The sequence below is a fragment of the Antechinus flavipes genome, chromosome 2 (assembly GCF_016432865.1).
Source record: "Antechinus flavipes isolate AdamAnt ecotype Samford, QLD, Australia chromosome 2, AdamAnt_v2, whole genome shotgun sequence".
Lineage (NCBI taxonomy): Eukaryota > Metazoa > Chordata > Mammalia > Dasyuromorphia > Dasyuridae > Antechinus > Antechinus flavipes.
This window is the reverse complement of record NC_067399.1, coordinates 620,576,645-620,582,644: the sequence shown is the minus strand read 5'-3', so window position 1 is coordinate 620,582,644 and position 6,000 is coordinate 620,576,645.

Genomic DNA, 6,000 nt, shown 5'->3' with positions numbered 1-6,000 from the left:
TCGCAAAAAGTTTCAAATCATAATTTTAGAATTTTCCTAGATAATAACAAATCTATTAAATAGTTGTTTGGTTTTTTAAAATCTGTCTTTTGTCTCTGCAATCTTCAGGTGCAATATTGAAAACAGAGAGAAAAAAGAGATTTGTTTTTTTATGAAGATCTTTTGAAGAGTTTTACTTTTTACAATCTTTTTTCCTCTGGCTTATTAGATGACAGGCAAAAGCATAGAACAAAACAAATGCTTGGAAAAGCTACCAGATTTTTTTCATATAACAAGACTTAATACAGTTTAAATTAGACCTGATTTCTGCAGAGAAAAAAAAAATGTGGTTTTGAGGGGTTTCCTTGTCAAAGTACAGGCTTACCTTAGTTTGGAAGAATTTAGATTCTGGAGTGAGCCTCCAGGCCTTCAAAGTGGTCCCCTAAAGAGAAGTCCCTTGGTGACTGAAAAGCTCCCAGGGAAATTCCTTGGAGATCACTTATGGATATCTGAAGTCAGTTCCTCAGATCCCATCGGGGTGCCAACTGTTAAAGTTAATTATCTGAAATAAAAGCATTGAGCATAAATTGAGCATAAAGTTACTGAACATCTATGATTTAATTTGCAAAGCTACCATTTACATATCACATCAAGTCAACTGACTCTTGAGATGTCAGAGACAAAGAATGATTAAAAAGTTCATTTTTGTTTTCTAATTTTTTTCCATTCTTTTTGATTTTATTGTTTCTTGGTTTCTCATAAATTCATGAGCTTTCATTTGTTCAATTCTAACTTCAAGGAATTATTTTCCTCCTTGAATTTTTGTATTTCCTTTCCCATTTGGCCCATTTTGCTTTTTTTGTTGTGTTTTTGATTTTGCTGAGGCAATTGGGATTAAGTGACTTGCCTAGGGTCACACAGCCTGGAAGCATTAAGTGTCTGAGGTGAGATCTGAATTCAGGTCCTCCTGATTTCAGGGCTGGTGCTCTATTCACTACCCCTCCCATTTTGCTTTTTAAGGCACTCTTCTCCTCATTAGTTTTTTGTATTTCCTTTTGCACCACTCTCAATTCTTTTTCCATGTTTTTCTTTCTCTCTCTTATTTGATTTTCAAAACCCCTTTTGAACTCTTCTATGACTTGAGACCAATTATTATTTTTCTTGGAGACTTTGGATATAGGAGATTTGGCTTTGTTACCCTCTTCTGATCTTCCTTGTCATTAGAGTAACTTTCTATCATTAGAATCTTTTTCTGTTGTTTGCTCATTTCCCAGTTTATTAACTGATTGTTAACTCTTTGTTAATGTAGGGCTCTGTTTCCAGAGTAGAGTGTATAATGTCCCAAACTTCAGAAGTTTTGTGCAGCTGCTTTCAGAGATCCTTTTAGGGACCTGTCTACAAGCACTCTTTTTTGCCCTGGAAGTGTGAGAAGTTCCTGCTCTACTATGTCTGTAAGTTTGGTGTGCTAAAGCCATAGATTCCTTCTTCAGTGCTAGTAAAAAGATCTTCTATGAGCAGAGATCTTCCAGAAGTTGCCATTGCCACCTCCTTCCACACATGCTCCTGGTTAGCTGGTTTCCTAAGGCCTTCTCACCCTACTGACAGACCTTTTCTGTTGACTTTCCAAATTGTCTTTGATGTTTCTGAGCTGAGATGTCTAGAAATTACTAATATTGCCACTGATTCAGAGGCCCAAGTCCCACTCTTGCTTCACTGGTGCATGGGTTGGGACCAGGGCCAGGGTCAGGGCTCAATGCAAAGTTCTACCCTGGTGCCATAGACCTTTTCTGCTGAATGTCTAAGTTGTCTTCAGCTGGAAAGTTGTTCCACTTGGTCATTTTGTGTATTCTGGTGCTCTAAAATCTGTTCAGAGTTATTTAAAGGAATTTGGAGGAGTGTGGGGAGAGAGCTTATGGAGCCCCTGCTTTTACTCTGCAATCTTGGCTTTGTTTCTTACAAAGTTGATTTCTATAACAAAAACAGGAATACAAAATTATGGAAACTTGTTTTGAGTATAATTCAACTGCACAAGGCAGGTTGCTTGACTAAATTAGCTTCTTCTAGGATTTCTTAATCCTACCTAGAAATCCTTGCCTTATTGGTGGTACCTTTTATGATGAGGAAGCTTACTGGGAAAGAGGAACTCAACCTCTGGTTAACATTTCTCCAACTGCAAAGGGAAAACAGCTTTTGGTCAACCCTCCTTTCCATAAGAACAGTCTTTTAAAAACCCTTATAATATGTTATTTTTCTAAATTATCTGCTACTAAATGATAAAGTCCTATTTCTTCCCTAAATTTAAACTTGAGATTATTTATTGATCTTTGGCTGGCTTAGTGGTTAGGGCTAGCTTTTCCTAAAGAAAAGATATCAAATTAAAAATAAAACAAAGTAATCAACAATAGTTGATTTCCTTTTTACCTGCAAAGAAATAACAATCATCTTCATCAATTCAAGGGGATACTCCAGCACCTGTACAATATTGTACTATGAACAAGTATAGATATGTCCTGTTTAGACCCTGTCGCGTTTCAGGGTTAAAGTAGCAAAAAGGGCCTATATGTTGAATTCTAATGAGGAAAGGCTTTCAGATGCAAAGAAGGCATTTTATATCTTCAAAAATTTCTGAGCTTTGAATAGCTCAATTGCTATTAAGAGACCACAAGAAAATAAGCAGTCCTTTAGACTGCTTTAATACCTTTGTCTCCAGTTACTTATCTATATAAAACCTGATAGAAATCTGAGAAGTATAACTGAGGAGCAAATCATCATATTTGTAAATGTGAAGTTTCTCATTGAGGAAAGCTATTCTGAACTGAAGTGATTGTATAATGGGGGAATCTAGATTTTTCCTCCTTCCTGCCAGGAGATAAAAAGATTTCATAGCAATCTAATTGATCCTGTTTGAATAATCGTCCAGTCACCAAGTGACCTACTTGAACAATTCCAGCAGCATTTGAACCTACAGAAACTTAATTTAATAGAAATTGGCTTATATTACTGAAATACTATGCTCTACTGAAAACCATCCCAGGTAAATAGGAGAGTGACTCATTTATCATGATACCTTGCCTGTCAGTGACCTTTATGAGAACATTTCAGAAAAAGAGAAATATTAAGATTCTGAAATTGTAAGTTGTTTTTGGCAAATGTTTTCTTTAAATTGTGCGTCCTTTCTATTCTATGGTAAGGTAATGTTACTCCACTCTACCCCTACCAGTGGACACTATGTGTATTTATAGAATATTATGGCACAGGGTTTTCCCTTGGAAACCAATTCCTTCCTTTCTCCAGAAATGAATACTTTGCCAGTGTTATTCTTGCTTCATCATTTGAGAAAATGTCTTTGCTAAAAACTAAATGAGTCTAATTATTAGGGGGAAGCCACTGGTAGGGGTTCATGCTATATTTTCTGAGTATCGTAGTTATCTACAAAGTCATTCCTAGAAGCTTGGGAGTTGTGTTTACCTAGAGACTCAACCTGTCAGAGTCAACATGAGCTGAAGAATAAACAAAGAAGAGGTGTTACATTTTGGGGCTCATCCAGGATATATTTGTTTGCTTTTTTGCATTTAATATGACTTACTAACAAATTTTTCTATACAATTCTGTCCTTATGGGATACTCTATTTTGAAAGAACCCACTAGAGAAAAATTAGCAATTTTTTCTTTTGTGTTAGACAGCAGTTAAGCAGTCTATTTATTTCCAAATTCCCCCCCTTCATCCCCTCCCTTAGATGACAAGTATTGATATCTATTTATTACTGCTGAAATTATATGTATGATGCTGACATGAGCAATATAGATTTTGTATTCCTAGGAGATGATGTTAGCATTTTCAGAGTTTTAGTGTTCCATGAATAGCTATCTTCCTAACATTTACAAGTTCCCATCAGTTTGCTTCTGCTTCCACTGAACAGTCAGTAGATTAAATTAGCTTTTTAGTAAAGGTATTTATTCAAATAGCATAGCAAGAACGTTAACCACATAGTATTTCCCCACATAAACTGGGATTCATTCTCCCACAAATACACAGAATCAGGAGGAGGGGGAGAGTGGATACAAACTTAGAGTTCCGTGGTAGTGAGGCATATGTATAATTGCCAAGGTAACTCACATCTTAACAACCTGATGGACTTTGTTTCTCTACAGGCTTCTCACATAGTTCAATGAAGTGGGAGCCCTCGATGACAGGTAAGTTTTTTGGCTGTTAAATTGGGTTGGCTCCTCCCAAAGCAATATGGGTTAATTTGTTGCTCAACTGGGTCAAGCAGATTGCTTACTCAGAGTTTCACTGGGATACCATTAGATAACTGCTTACAGAATCCACATGGCCTCTCCATTTGAAATTGAGTTAAGTCTCAAACCTTTTCCAAGGTGTGGAATATTTCTTATGCATTTGAAAAGTCTTCTCCTTTCCAGTGTTTACCCTTTAGGACCTTCAGATTTGTTGAGTTATGAATCGGGTATATCCTCACAGCTGGACTCAGTCAGAAGAACATGTATGCTCTTTCCGTTGTTTTTTTCTAGTAGTGGTAATGACTTTCCTGTGACTGTAATTCTATTTGCATGCCTTTGTCTTGCTATTTCCTTGTAACCAAAGGCATTTTGGCTACTAACCAGCAGAGTGAAGGCTGTGTACTGTCTGTAACTACTAAATACAGAAAAGCCAACTAGTTAATCCACAGATTTATCTGCCTCATTAGCATCATATTTCAACCAACTAAACTTTGGAAAACACTTCTTTTCATTCCCCTCTTTATGAACACTACAAAAGCCACATTAAAGATCTGGCTCCTAGTTTCAACTCTGCAATGACCCTTTGTGATCCAGGGCATCTAATTAATTGCTCTGGACTTCAAATTCTTCATCTAGGGATGATCTTGAAGATCTCATTGTATGTTAATATTTTATAATTCTAACTTCATATAGACAAAACATTCAAATTAATTACTGCTGGTAAGGCTGGATGATATGTAGCTTTCCTTGTTGCCTGTAAACACTACCTTGATTTTTTAACTGTATTTTAGATTTCTGATATCAAAAAGAAAAAGCAGACTCACCTTTAAATATAAAAAGTATTTATTAGGGTATAAAATGAATCAATCAACGTTTAGTAAGTGTCTACTAGGCACTGGATTAAGCACTGAGATTATAAAAAGAGGTAAAAGACAGATTCTGTCCTCAATGCACTTACAATCTAATGGGAGAGACAAAATGCAAACAAAAATATACAAATAAGCTATTTACAGGATAAAAACTATCATATATGAGTTTGAAGTTTTTATCAGCTTTGGAAACTTTTGGTGTGGAAGTTTCCTTTAATAAGGCAGTAGAGACTTTGTGGAGGTCTTTTAGAGTTTCCAAAGACTAAGTGACTTTGTCAGAGTAATATTTTGCTAAGTTAGAAGTAGAATCTGAACCCAGGTCCTCCTGATCCGAAGCTCAGTACTTTATCTACTACCTATAATGTTTGTAGGGATATGTCAGGACCAGTCCCATGTGAAAGGATTTGAAAAGGTTTGCTTTTGCTTGCAGGATATCTGCTACTAAATGAGCTTTATTCTGGCTCTTTTACTAGGTGCCCATTTTTTGGAATACTGCTAATTTTCTAATGATAAATAAGAAATAAATGTTTGTATTTATACTTATACCTATATGTACATTTATGTAATAGTTAAAATTTATGTAGCATTTTAAAGTTTACAAAATGCTTTCATTTAAGATGTAATTTGAGCCTCACAGCCTTGTGCTATCATTATCCTCATTTTATAGTTGAGGAAACTGAGGCAAACTTGCCCAGGTCATACAGCTAATAAGTGTCTGAGGCTAGATGTAGACTCAGGTTTTCCTGACTCCATGTCCAATATATTATCTGTGGAGGACTGTTGAGGACCACACCTATCAAGGGACTGGTGAGTTCTCTGAAGCCCCTCCAGCTGTGAATCATAACACACTTTAGAACAGAGTTATCAGCCTTTTATTAACAAATTTACTGATGCAGATGTTGCTCATGAGTTG